At 43.0% G+C, this 15,203-nt stretch overlaps 1 protein-coding gene and 1 pseudogene across 16 annotated transcripts in view; one reads left to right on the forward strand and one right to left on the reverse strand.

Moving 5' to 3' along the window:
* MEF2C (myocyte enhancer factor 2C) overlaps positions 1–15,203 on the forward strand; it is a 292,573-nt gene that overhangs the window by 59,774 nt on the left and 217,596 nt on the right. The window lies entirely within an intron of this gene.
* Positions 743–1,662, reverse strand: LOC132570144 (pre-mRNA-splicing factor 38A-like; annotated as a pseudogene).

The following is a 15,203-nucleotide window of genomic DNA, read 5'->3' on the forward strand; positions in this document are numbered from 1 at the left end:
AAACGAAAGCAAAACAAAGGGAGGGGCCGTTCTCCGAAGCCCTTCCTGTTTCCTGCTCAGCCTTAAAGGCACATATTTTAAAAATGGACCTGCAGGAGCTCTAAAACTACATGGTGATTGTGGGGGGCGGGGCTTCCCCCCCGGCCAGCTGGTTGGGGGTGGGGAGAAGCCTGTGAAAATGGGGGATCCCCCGCTGGGACCTGGGGATTGGGAAGCGTAGTCTGGGATGACCATATCTATGGGACTGCCTCTTCTGAACATCCTCTGAAGATGATTGAACTAATCTAATGACAACTTGTTAGTGATCCCTGGCCCAAAAGACATCTGGTTATCCACAACTAGAGCCAGGGTGTTTTCAACTCTTGCTTCAACCTGGTGGAACCGTGTCTAGCAAGATTCAGGCCTTGTGGGATGTGAGGCAGTTTCACAGGGCCTGCAAGACAGAGATGTTCCACCAGGCCTACTGGTGAGAATCATCTGTTTTGCCATCCCCTTCCTCTTTCCCCCACTGGTATTCAGTTTTACTGATATTTATGCCGCATTAGTTTTATGTGTGCTAATTTGACAGTTTGAAATTGTGTAAGATAGTGCTGTAAAATGTTTTAAATTGTAATTGTTACCTGCCCTGAGCCTGTGATGCAAGGTAGGGTGGGCTATAAGTCTGATGATGATACTACAAGAAGTTGGCCACTGCAACAGTTGCTACCCATCTTCTCAGTGCATAGCTACAAACAAGGATGGCTCAGCTACAAACAGGGATGTCCAACTCATTTGTTCCCCCAGTGACTCTTATGGCTTTTAGAGATCTTTCTGGGGACTTGGAGTGACTACAATGTTTGTGGCTATGAGGGTGTCCTGGAGATTTACATCTTGATCTGTGCCATCTTTCATTTGTTCTGCTTTGATGCCACCTTGGGCTCTTACTACAGTGACTTTCTCACTGTGGTGAAGGACTTCTCTTTGGAGATCAAGTTCATTTTCTGGGTGATCTGCTTCAGCTTCTCCTATACCACAGAGTTGGAGGTCTCTGGAGTTTATCTAGATCCTTGTAGCCTCTTCTCCTGTGATAAAATGTGGAAGCCCTTTTCATCTTCTCATCCCCTTCTTTCTCTTCTTCACTTGACTCCACATCATCCATATTTTCCTCCAGTGCACTAATGAGTGGTTCCAGCTGTTCAGCTTCTTTCAAGACATACTGTTTCTGTAGTCTGGATACAGTGATGTCACAGATGGTCATCGTGGTGCAGATGATCAATAAACGCATCCACGTGCATTAATTCAAGCTTCCCATTTCTATTTTAGCTTTTTAATTTTCAGTAATCATCGTACAGGTGTTCAAGGTACTTATAGCAGGCAGTGCCAGTTAGTCTTATATACAATGCACCCATCAATTTCACATACTTGAAGTCTTCATACTTTATAAATTCCACAATGATGTCTTTTTCAGGCTGTATCTGTAACATCTTCAGAGTCAAACATAAGAACTCTACAAATGTACCTCAGTTCCATAAATTTATCCACAACCAGTTTAGCAGTGAGACCAAAGCATTTTTCCTTCCAGTATTTGGACTCATAGATGCAAGTGCAAATAATCTTCTCCACCAGGTACTGTGGGTTAGTGCAGTGGATTCTGTGCACATCCTTTACTATCCAGTTTGCCATTGCCTGTCTAAGAACCAATACCAGGGGGTGGGGAGGGGGAGGCATAACCAAAAAGTTTTTGTTCCAGTCCTGAGACATGGCCTTCTGGGTCTGCAGCATGTTGTTTCATATTTCCTTTGCCATTTTTCTTCAAGCAAAACAGTTCTTAGTGACCAGAGAATGACTGGGAAGAATTATGATTCCTGTACATTCTCTTTTATCTGTCCACTTTGTCACACAGAAAATATTGTGTTTGGTTGGTGTGAACCTCCAGAGGAAATTCCTTGCTAGAGAAGGAAATTCTCTTGATATTGTGAGAAAAAAAACATAACCTAAATGGTGGCTTGTAGTCCAAACAAAATTTCTAGAACTTTTAGAGGAAAATATATCCAAAAATTGCATTCCTATCCAGAGCAGGAAATGACCAGGGTTGCCAAATATGGTAACCAGGGGGGAATATATGCTTCTGGAAATTGCCAAAAACTCTATGATAAAACCAGAGTTATTCCAAAAGTGATGTAAGCCCTCTCTAGAAGCTGCTGAAACCTCTGTTTACATTGAGTCTTACAGAGGTGTGATGTCATGGTTTTGCCTGGAAATGGTGTCACACCATAGCCTAATACCCATTTTGTTTTCTCCTGTTACAGCTTAGAGTTGCAGCAAAAATCAGGAGTTGGGACTGGTATCCCTAGAACTGACTTAATAGCTAAAATGAAGGTTGAATGAGAATAATTTGTTGAATTAGCCACACACAACAAATCCATAGCTGAATTTGAATTCCATTCCTTTGGGTCAAAGTTTATTTAGTCAATTAAATTCTCCCCATAAAATATGAATATCTGTACCAAAATCTATTTCTTTTGAAAGACTGAACCTTGAAATAAAACTTACATGTGAAGAGCTTAAGTGACATATATTACCAACTACCTGTCTTCATTGCAGAATGATTAGTCAACAATATTTTATTGTGTCAAGTATCAAATGAATAACAGTTCTATTTGAGGCTTCACAGCCTTGCTCAAATTAGCTTGCCAGTTAACAGTCTTCTCACCTGACACCAGATAGTGCAGGAGACAAGTAGCAAAGGCTGATGCAAATTAGGATTGCGAACATTTGAACTAGTCCCTGCAGTGTTATTATCTAACAGAAGCTTGATGTGCAGACAGTATCTGCTAGAGTTGCCAGGTCTGGGTTGGAAAATACCTGGAGACTTTGGGGGGGGGGGGGTGAATCTGGGAGAGGGCAGGGTTTGGGGAGGGAGGGGACTGAGCATGGTACAATGCCATAGTGTCCAGACTCAAGAAGGGGACGGTGGCTCAGTGGTAGAGCATCTGCTTGGGAAGCAGAAGGTCTCAGGTTCAATCCCTGGCATCTCCAAAAAAGGGTCCAGACAAATAGGTGTGAAAAGCCTCAGCTTGAGACCCTGGAGAGCCGCTGTCAGTCTGAGAAGACAACACTGACTTTGATGGACCAAGGGTCTGATTCAGTATAAGGCAGCTTCATATGTTCATATATATGTTCAAGAACAGCCATTTTCTCCAGGGGAGCTGATCTCTGTCAGCTGGAGATCAGTGATAAAAACAGGAGATCTCCAGACCTCAGTATTTGTCTGGGGACAAATACTGAGAGAATTTTTGGAAGCACTGCAACCACATTGAAGTCACATGCTCATATAGCATCATCACAGTTCTTTGGGAAAATTGTTTGTAACCATTGTTAAGTATCTGTGTTACACTGGTGTTATAAAGCTGTTGTGTAAAATATTGAGGTGTTTACAAAAGTGTAAAGAATTGTATACTATTTAATAGACAATAGTTTGCTAGCACAGTGAGTTTACTTGATATTACTCACCTTGGAGACTAGCAACCCTAATATCTGCTGGGAGTCAAACTTGCTGTGTCTTAACATGGTTTACCTACTCATTAGACTATAATTTATTTGTTTATTATTTGGTGAATTTGCAAGCTAACTCTCTAAAGTCCTGGTGGTGGCTGTTTGCAAGTTAAAACAATAGCATAAAAAGGATAACATTCTCAGTAAATGTGTGTTTGGGCTGAGATTTTAGGCAAGGGTGGAATGCTCCTACATATAAAAGAAATGCATCTCAGGATAGAAATTAGGTGTCTAGGAAAAGGGTTCTAGCCTAGCATTCTCCTAGATGTGCTAGATTTTTATGTACAAAAGTGTGTCCGTTTGTTTTTAATGGAGGCACATTTAATTGTGCAAGTCTTCACCAGCTGTCTGCAGTGATTCACCCCAAACATGGGTTTATTGTCTGAGTAAGAATTAATCTGTCAAAAACTAGAACTTTTTTTTAAAATAGAACTTGGTAACTGTAAAAACCGGAGGACAAACTGAGCTAGAAAGATGTCTGTAATCATCCTGGGGTCTGTGTAGATTGTGTCCTTGTTTATCCTAGTGTGACCTCACAATGCCACACATGGGCAGAAGTAGAGAATGGATTATTGTAATTCCCTTTGGAAGAGCTTCCCAGCCTTCTCTGTTGTTTTCAGGCTGCAGAGAACACCAGGCGTTCCAAGCAAGTTGCATCCAGCTTAACACATATGTTAGAAATTTCAAAGAATAAGCTTGTTTATAAGACAACCTACAACAAAAGTATCTAGGTGTATTTTCAAATTGCTGTCTTTGGCAGGAAATAGTGTTCAAGGATGTCATGATCTCTTTATAAATCTTTTCATGGTGTACAAGATAAGGTACTGATTGAGATTTTATCATAGATCTAATATTTACCTACCAGGATCCCCACCCCCCACCCCACAGCATTTGTGCACAGAACTAATATAAAATCTATGGGGTTTTCTTTTGGTGTGTAGTATTTTGCAGTAGGTAATCAAGAACCCCAAACTCAATAATCTGCTCCCCCTTGGGTATATTTTCTCTTTGTTAAAAGTATGGTAAGAATAAATATATATGCGGAAACAGAGTTATCTAATGGATTTGCTCAACCTGAAGTTGTTCATGGTTTGCATGAATAGAAACTATTTTCTAAAAACATTTGGAATTTATTTGTTGTGACACTTTCCACTTTAATGTAAATTACTGTAAGAATATTGAGATTCTGTTTATTTTTGTGCATCTTCTCTGTAGAAGGCACTGCATTCGTTGGTGGACAGACTACTCCTAATGTTAACAGCATGTGCCACAAATGAGCTATTTAAAGGGGGGGGGGGAATGAAAGAAACAGGTAGTTGATGTAGATATCAACAGTTCTATTAAACTATATTTCGTTTTTGCTAAATGTAGTTTCAGTACATTGTTCTGAATGTCCCATGGTCAGGTCACATGGTTTGGATGATGCAGTTACTCTGTTAGCTGCCTGTATTTCTATTTTGCCATTGTGTTTTTTCTAGACTATAGAGCATAATAGAGTTGAAACTCAGATAGTAAAATCTTGACATATTAAAAAAAGAAGTGCTAGCTTCAGTTTGGACTCATGAATTTTTACGTTAAATTGGGAACTGGTTTTGTGATGTGATCTTAACAATCTTTGGCCTATCATATTGTTCCTCTTTATACTAAGAAACCCAGACAAAACATGGTGCATTTTTAATAGCAACATTTTTTTAAAATGACATTTAAGAGTATCATCTTTGGATATAAGTCAATAATGAAATGTGCTCATCTGTCTTGGTTCAGAGTTGCTAAAGAACTGCTTTGATTTATGAATGTGTACATTTGACTTAATTTTTTTGAAAATGCATCTGGCAGTCCTTAACTGCATTAGGACAAAAAATCTTTAAATATTAAAACATCCAATCATTTTAAGCTTTTGCCAAGCTTCTCCACAGTTATTCAGCAGTGGAGGCTAAATGACACGGGTCATCTTCCTCATTAGCTGCCTCAGCCCTAGGCCTAATATTCCTGTACATACACCCTCCCAGAACTTGGAGCATGCTGGGCAGGGGAAGGTGCCAAGTGTTCTTTCTGAGCTTTAAGGGATTGGAAGAGCTCCCCCAATCCCTCAAAGCCCAGGAAGAATGCAGATTTCCCTGCCCAGCGTGGTCTGAACTCGGAGCATGCTGGGCAGGGGAAGGCACCAAGCGATCAGACTGATGAAAGAATGCGCCCCCTGCCCAGCAGCCCTGTCCCGCTTTGTAGGGAGCTCAGCAGAGGCTGTGTGTGTGGGGGGGGGGTGTTGTTTCTTCGCTTGGAGCAATTGGCGAAAAAACAATGTCCCCACAGTCCCTGCTCAGCTCTTTATAAAGTGGGACAGGGCTGCTGGGCAGGGGGTGCACTACGCACCATCATGATGATGTCACTTCTATGTGACATCATCGCGACACATGATTAGACGCTGGTGTGTGGGGGGGTGCTGGCGCAGGGTTCTGCCTTGGATGGCAGAAACCCTAGCTCCAGGCCTGTTCATCCCGACATGGCTTGGCTCAACAAGGTCTCATTTATATCAAATCCAGTCCTCATAACAAATGAGTTTAACACCCCTGCTCTAGAGTATTTTCCATCACAGGAACAACAGGCACTGCAAGAACATTAACTGAGCCTTTCAAAAGGAAGAGATTAATGTGAGGTTGCTTTGCAGTGTTAGAAGTGAAATGATGTCCAGAAGTATCTCTCCCACACTTCTTTTTTTTCCCCGTTACAAATCATCCTCATTAAATATTTCCTTATCTGGAGCACCTTTAAGATTAGGAAGGAAGAACAGATGTAAACACTCACTCCTGGCTGCTCAAGTTATCAATTCGGGTGAGTTAAAAGAGTGTGTGATAAGTTACTCATTACTTAGGGTAGAAACTAAAACCAATATGGCACTCAGAACCAGCTAATATCAGCACCTATTCAATATATATATATATGAAATGCTAAGTTGATAAAATAGATACAGTTCCTCAATAAATAAAATTCCACAGTCCTCACCCCCACAGATTAAACAGCTGTTATGCTGATGCCATCTTGAAACTGAGTAGAGTCTGACCTTTCTAATTATTCTTCAATAATTGGCTTGTGGTCTGTTTGCCAAATTCATGAGTTCATGTTTTTGATGAACTGCCCCTGGACCAGTTTGATTTCTGTGGAGGTCTGTATGGTTGGGCCCGGGGGGCGGGGGACTGTGAGGCAGGTAGTGGTGGGGTTTAGAGAAGGTATTTACTGATGGTTGTTCAGTCGCTCAGTCAAGTCTGCGATCCCATGGACCAAGTCACACCAGACCCTCCTGTTTTCTACCATCTCACCCTTCTTAAATCTTCGTTCGCGAAGCCAAGCCGAGAGAGAGAGAGAGAGAGACATCAATAATGCTGTCCAGCCATCTCATCTTTTGCCATCCCCTTCTTCTTTTGCCTTCTGTCTTTCCCAGCATCAGGGTCTTCTCCAGGGAGTGCTCCCTTCTCATTTGGTGGCCAAAGTATTTGAGCTTCAGCATCTGACTTTCCAGGGAACAGTCTGGGTTGATTTCCCTTAGGACTGACTGATTTGATCTTCTTGCAGTCCAAGGGACTCTCAAGATTCTTCTCCAGCATTACAGCTCAAAAGCATCTATTCTTTTGCGCTCGGCCTTCCTTATGGTCCAACTCTCACAGCCATACATTACTACTGAAAACTTTATTAGACATTTGTTCATAGGAATCCAGGGACTAGGAAGTAGGAGGCAATACAATCATATAATAAAAAGAAAATGCCATTTAAAACTAGAAACATCTAAATTTGGGATAAAATCAAGAATAGACTTTAAAAAAAAAGATCCTGTCAATACTTAATTTCTTCCCTATGCCAATAAGCCCATCCAACTCAATTTGATTATTGCTCAACAGTGAAAATAAATAAGGAATAATATTCATTGAGACATGCATACAAGCAGAGTAAGGACATATTTGTTTAATGTTAAAACAACACAGATCTTACTTTCCAACTTTGCTGAGAATTCTTAGCCTCAGTAGCAATACTGGGAGAGGGGGAAATAAACTGAAAGGGATAAGATGGGATGGAATTGGAAGAGTAAAACTGGAGAGGGAGGAACAGGTAAGGCTAAAAAGAAGAAGCAGCAGGGTGAAGGAGGGAAGGGTGTGAGAAGGCATTTAAAGAGGCTGTTTTCCCTTTAAATATCTTCTCCAAGTTGCCCCACCCCCATGGCTGCACAACAGGGATGGACATTTTAAAATACTTTCTCACTCTACCTTCCTTCTCTGAGCTTGCCCAATGCAGTGGAGCAACTTGGGGAAGGGAAGGCACTTAAAGATGCCTTTTGCTCTGCCTTCCCTCCCCGAGCTGGCCTACCATGGTGGGGCTACTTGGGGAGGGGAGGCATTTAAAAATATTTTCTTGCTCTCTCTTCTAAAGGGCTCTTGGCCTGTGGCTCTTTGCCTGGGGGCTTCCTAAGGACCGGGAACCCAGATCCCTGATTTCCTTGTTCTCCCAATAAGGTAAGTTGACCTTCCAGAAGGGGAGCCACGTAAACAACAGCATTTAAAGAGGACTGTATATTTAATATATATATATATATATATATATATATATATATATATATATATATATATATATATATATATATATATATATATATATATATATATATATATATATATATATATATATATATATATATATATATATATATCATGAAGGTAGAATGCCAGCAGGGGGGTGGGGGCTTTCCAGTGTTTTGCACTGAGTGTCACATGTATGACTATCTGCCCACAGGACAGAAGTCTTGGGTGTGTGCTCGATGCAAGGAGCTCCTGGTCCTCAGGGAACGGGTTCGTGCCCTTGAGGCCGAGGTGACTGCCCTGGAGAAGCAGAGACGGTCAGTTAGGCAATTGGGGAAGACTCTCGGGGGCGTATTAGATGAGCCGTACTCTGAACGTGGCAGCCCCGTTGCTGCCAGAGAGCGTGAGGGTCGAGAGGGAACAGGGCACCTTGCTGAGGACAAGGGGAATGTGCCCTCAGAAGGGACCTCTTCTTCGGTTGGTGAGCAGGTATCCTTTCGCGCCAAGGAACCATCCCTGGGCAGGGGGAGAAGGGGGGTCTTGGTAGTTGGTGATTCGATCCTTAGGCAAGTAGACAGCTGGGTGGCAAAACCGCGTATTGACCATATGGTGACTTGCCTGCCTGGTGCGAAGGTAGCGGACATGACACGTGTAGTAGATAGGCTGATAGACAGTGCTGGGGAGGAGCCTGTGGTCGTGGTGCATGTTGGCACCAACGATGTGGGGAAATGCAGTCGTGAGGTCCTGGAGGAGAAATTTAGGCTGCTAGGTGGGAGACTTAAGGCCAGGACCTCCAAGGTGGCCTTCTCGGAAGTGCTACCTGTTCCACGTGCAGGGCAGGAGAGACAGGCGCAAATTAGAAGTCTCAATGTGTGGATGAGACGATGGTGTAAGGAGGAAGGGTTTAAGTTTGTTAGGCACTGGGATACTTTCTGGAACAAGCGGGAGCTGTACAAAAGAGACGGTCTCCACTTGTCTCCGGATGGAACCAGGCTGCTGGCGCTTAAAATCAAAAAGGTGGCAGAGCAGTTTTTAAACTAAATCTTGGGGGAAAGCCGACAGGAGATGGAATGTCTCTGGTTCGGGAGGACTCGTCTCAAAGAGATGAAGGGTTGGCTTCTATTTTTCTACCGAGTAACGGATCAGAGTTGTCCACTGTGATGGTGACAAACAGTATGGACTGTCTGCCAGAGTCTCGAGGCGGCAGGACAGAGGTGGCGGGCCTAGCTTGCCTGGGAAATTATAAATGTTTGTATGCAAATGCTAGAAGTGTCCGAAGTAAAATTGGTGAATTGGAATGTTTAGTGTTGGGAGAAAACATAGACATTGTGGGAATTTCAGAAACTTGGTGGAATGAGGAGAATCAGTGGGACACGGTGATTGCTGGATATAAGTTATATCGGAAGGATAGGGAGGGAAGGGTTGGAGGTGGGGTGGCTCTGTATGTCAGAGAGGATATACGGTCCAGTAAGACTGAGATCAGAGAATTAGATTCCCTTTTAGAAATGCTTTGGGTTGAAATAGAGGGCCCCAAAGGAAATTTAACTATGGGAGTTTGTTATCGCCCACCAAATCAAAAGAGAGAGGACGATTATAATATGATGGAAGGATTAAAGATAGCGGCTAAAAGTAAAAACTGTGTCGTAATAGGTGATTTTAACTACCCGCAGATTGATTGGGTCAATATGTGTTCTGGTCGAGAGAAGGAGATTGAGTTTCTTGATGCTCTCAATGACTGTGCTATGGAGCAGATGGTCTCAGAACCTACCAGAGGTGGGGCGATCCTGGATCTGGTCCTAAGTAATGCCCAAGACTTAGTGAGAGACGTAAAAGTGATTGCGCCGCTTGGGAACAGTGACCATAATGTTATTGATTTCACCGTTTGTATAAATAGGGAGTTGCCCAAAAAGACTGCCACAACCACATTTAACTTTAAAAGGGGTAAATTCTCTGAGATGAGGAGGCATGTGAGGAGGAAACTGAAAGGAAAGGTAAATACGGTCAAAACCCTTGGGGAAGCTTGGAGACTATTTAAAACTATAATCCTAGAAGCTCAGATAAAATACATACCACAAGTTAGGAAAGGCACAAACAGGTATAAGAAGAGGCCAGCATGGTTAACAAACAAAGTAATGGAAGCTGTAAAAGGTAAGAAGGACTCCTTTAAGCGGTGGAAAACCAGTCCAAGTGAGATTAATAAAAGGGAACACAGGCAGTGGCAAATCAAATGCAAGACTGTGATCAGGCAGGCAAAAAGGGACTATGAGGAGCATATTGCAAAAAACATAAAGACCAACAATAAAAATTTCTTCAAATATATTAGAAGTAGGAAACCAGCCAGGGAAGCAGTGGGGCCCTTGGATGACCATGGGGTAAAAGGATTACTGAAGGAGGATGGGGAAATGGCTGAGAAGCTGAATGCATTTTTTGCCTCCATCTTCACCATGGAAGATGAGAAGTGTTTGCCCGCCCCAGAACCACTAATATTGGAAGGGGTGTTGAAAGACCTGAGTCAGATTGAGGTGACAAAAGAGGAGGTCCTACAACTGATAGACAAATTAAAAACTAATAAGTCACCGGGTCCGGATGGCATACATCCGAGAGTTCTGAAAGAACTCAAAGTTGAACTTGTGGATCTTCTAACAAAAATCTGTAATCTTTCATTGAAATCTGCCTCTGTTCCTGAGGACTGGAAGGTAGCAAATGTCACCCCCATCTTTAAAAAGGGTTCCAGAGGAGATCCAGGAAATTACAGGCCAGTCAGTCTGACTTCAATACCGGGAAAGTTGGTAGAAACCATTATCAAGGACAGAATGAGTAGGCACATTGATGAACACGGGTTATTGAGGAAGACTCAGCATGGGTTCTGTAAGGGAAGATCTTGCCTCACTAACCTGTTACATTTCTTTGAGGGGGTAAACAAACTTGTGGACAAAGGAGACCCGATAGATGTTGTTTACCTTGACTTCCAGAAAGCTTTTGATAAAGTTCCTCATCAAAGGCTCCTTAGAAAGCTTGAGAGTCATGGAGTAAAAGGACAGGTCCTCTTGTGGAACAAAAACTGGCTGAGTAATAGGAAGCAGAGAGTGAGTATAAATGGGCAGTCTTCGCAGTGGAGGACGGTAAGCAGTGGGGTGCCGCAGGGCTCGGTACTGGGTCCCATGCTCTTTAACTTGTTCATAAATGATTTAGAGTTGGGAGTGAGCAGTGAAGTGGCCAAATTTGCGGATGACACTAAATTGTTCAGGGTGGTGAGAACCAGAGAGGATTGTGAGGAACTCCAAAGGGATCTGTTGAGGCTGGGTGAGTGGGCGTCAACGTGGCAGATGCGGTTCAATGTGGCCAAGTGCAAAGTAATGCACATTGGGGCCAAGAATCCCAGCTACAAATACAAGTTGATGGGGTGTGAACTGGCAGAGACTGACCAAGAGAGAGATCTTGGGGTCGTGGTAGATAATTCACTGAAAATGTCAAGGCAGTGTGCGTTTGCAATAAAAAAGGCCAACGCCATGCTGGGAATTATTAGGAAGGGAATTGAAAACAAATCAGCCAGTATCATAATGCCCCTGTATAAATCGATGGTGCGGTCTCATTTGGAGTACTGTGTGCAGTTCTGGTCGCCGCACCTCAAAAAGGATATTATAGCATTGGAGAAAGTTCAGAAAAGGGCAACTAGAATGATTAAAGGGCTGGAACACCTTCCCTATGAAGAAAGGTTGAAACGCTTAGGGCTCTTTAGCTTGGAGAAACGTCGACTGAGGGGTGACATGATAGAGGTTTACAAGATAATGCATGGGATGGAGAAAGTAGAGAAAGAAGTACTTTTCTCCCTTTCTCACAATACGAGAACTCATGGGCATTCGATGAAATTGCTGAGCAGACAGGTTAAAACGGATAAAAGGAAGTACTTCTTCACCCAAAGGGTGATTAACATGTGGAATTCACTGCCACAGGAGGTGGTGGCGGCCACAAGCATGGTCACCTTCAAGAGGGGGTTAGATAAAAATATGGAGCAGAGGTCCATCAGTGGCTATTAGCCACAGTGTGTATGTGTGTGTATATATATATATTTGGCCGCTGTGTGACACAGAATGTTGGACTGGATGGGCCATTGGCCTGATCTAACATGGCTTCTCTTATGTTCTTATGTTCTGCCCCCAGTGGGGTTGCTTAGAAAGGAAAGGGGGAGCCAGAAGGCATTTTTTAATGCCTTTCCCTTCTGAGTTTACCCATGAGTTATGCTCCTGCATGGGTAGTGTGGCTTGCAAATGTCACTTAAAGGGAACCTTTTAAATGGCTTTTGGAAGCTTGGATTCCAAGTGCCAGTTTATCCACATCACCCAGAAGTGAAACAGAAGTGGAAACAGAAGTGGGTGAACTTGCTGCTTGGACTTCACTTGCCCTTGGCGCAGCTGCAAAAGCAATTTAAAAGAAATGGATTCCTATTTTATGCCTTTTGCAAGCCATGCCTCATCACGAACCTCACAGACCATGACCCAATTCGTTACCCAGAAAAATCTGTTGTGGTTCAGGGTTTAGGAAGCTCATGAACCTATACAGATCTCCATTTTTTTTGGTCTGTGCACATCTCTAAACTGCCACCTCTCCTCTGCTTGCCAGTGGGTGGAAAGGAAGACCAGGAGATGCTGGAGCCACTGTGACCCCTGCAACTTGAGCCAGGTGAACAGGGAGCTCCCTGATTTCTCCACCGAGGCAGTGGTGCTGTGGGCTGGATAGGCAAAGAAGAGGACCTGGAGCCTCAGTAGTCCTCATTACATTGTTGCATGAGCCAGGTATGTGGAGATGGTGTCAGTGGCAATACAGCTTAGTGGGCTGGCTGGCAACTTGCTGACCCACCAAGCAAGGGGGAAAGATAGGCTCCAGCAGCACTGGAAATGAGTGGGTGGAGGAGCAAAGGGAAATGGAGTGGGAATGTCTGACACTAGAAGCACTGAAAACAATGTTAGACTAGTGAGAATGTTTGATACTGGAAGCACATGTGTTAATTTTATAATAAATATCTTAATACATTTTTAGACAGCATCTCTGTCATGTCTCTTAAACCCATCATAAGGACAAAGGAGGGATAGTCATGAGTACCAAAGAAACAGGGAATATCTCTGTTTAAGGCTGATGTTTTGGAGGTACTTGAATCCACTTTTGGATGGTGTGGGGTTAGTTTTGGCAGATCCAGTTGAGAGCTGGGAATGCTGATAGACCCAGTCCTGTTGCTTGGAAAGCAGGTCGATGTAGTGGATGAGAGCTTTCTACCAGCTACATTTGATTTGCCAGCTGTTTCCTTTTTTTTAGAATCAGCTGAGTGGCACAGTGGTTAGAGTCTTAGACTAGGATCCGGTAGAACCTCAACTTTGCCACGAAAGCTTTCTGGGTGACTTAGGCCAGTCACATACTCTCAGCCTAACCTACCTCAAAGGGTTGTTGTGAGGATAAAATGGAAGAGAGGAGAATTATGTAAGCCAGGTCACCATTGGGGAGAAAAGTGAGGTATAAATGAAATAAATAAATAAAATAAATGAATAATCCATGCTTTTCTAAATTCATCCTGTAATTATGGCCTGTCTGAGAGTGTATTTCCAGGTTGGACATATCAGCTAGTTAAGAATGTGGCAGCCTGATTATTAACAAGGGTTTGCCAACATGAACACACCTTGCCAATTTTAAAACACTGGCAGCTGCCAGATTGTTTTCAAACTATGACCCTTTGACTGCCATCTTCTGATCATTCCCCTGTTTAAGGTTGCCTTCTTGGTGTCCTCTAGAACCTGCTCCTTTTTAAAAGTGGCTCCTGCTTTATGGAATAGGCACCCTGAGGAGGTGAAGGTTGTTAGCCTTGGAGAGTTTTAGTATGCAATGCCAAGTGGTTTGTTTGCTATATTGAAATATGAGCTCAAGGACCATTTTGGGGCTTTATTTGCCTTTTAATTAAATATAAGAGAAGCCATATTGGATCAGGCCAATGGCCCATCCAGTCCAACACTCTGTCACACAGTGGCACAAAAACCAGGTGCCATCAGGAGGTCCACCAGTGGGGCTTGGACACAAGAACCCCTCTCACTGTTGCCTCCCCCTCAAGCACCAAGAATATCAAGTATTACTTGCCTCAGAAAAAGAATTTCATCTATACCTTGAGGCTAATAGCTTCTAATGGACCTCTGCTCCATATGTTTATCCAATCCCCTCTTGAAGCAGGCTATGCCTGTAGCCGCCACCACCTCCTATGGCAGTGAATCCCATGTGTTAATCACTCTGTGGGTGAAGAAGTACTTCCTTTTATCCATTCTAACCTGACTGTTCAGCAATTTCATTGAGTGTCCATGAGTTCTTGTATTGTGAGAAAGGGAGAAAAGTACTGCTTTCTCTGCCTTCTCTATCCCATGCATAATCTTGTAAATCTCTTTCATGTCACCCCTCAGTCATCGCTAAAGATCCACAAGTGCTTTAACTTTTCTTCATAGGGAAAGTGTTCCAACCCTTTAATCTTTCTAGTTTCCCTTTTCTGCACTTTTTTCAATGCTATATCTTTTTTGAGAATTGTACACAGTACTCTAAATGAGGCCACACCATCAATTTATACATGGGCATTATGATATGATTTGTTTTCTAATAATCACCAGCATAGCGTTGGCCTTTTTTATTGCAGTGGCACACTGCCTCAACATTTTCAGAGAATTATCTACCATGACCCCAAGATTTCTCTCTTGGTCAGTCTCCACCAGTTCGGGCCCCATCAACATGTATTTATAAATTAGGAATTTTGGCCCCAATGTGCATTATTTTGCACTTGACCATGTTCAACCTCATTTGCCACATTGACACCCACTCGTCTATCCCTTTGGAGTGCCTCACAATCCTCCCTAGTTCTCACCACCCTGAACAATAATTTAGTGTCTTCCACCAACTTAGCCACTTCACTGCTCACTCCCAACTCTAAATCATTAATGAACAAGTTAAAAAGCATCGGACCCAGTACTGAGCCCTGTGGTACCCCACTGCTTAGCACCTTCCACTATAAGAACTGCCCATTTATATTCACTCTCTGTTTCCTTTTAATTAGACAGTTTTTGATCCATGAGAGGACTTGTCCTT

This window comes from Heteronotia binoei, chromosome 4, assembly GCF_032191835.1.
Source record: "Heteronotia binoei isolate CCM8104 ecotype False Entrance Well chromosome 4, APGP_CSIRO_Hbin_v1, whole genome shotgun sequence".
Classification (NCBI taxonomy): Eukaryota; Metazoa; Chordata; class Lepidosauria; order Squamata; family Gekkonidae; genus Heteronotia; species Heteronotia binoei.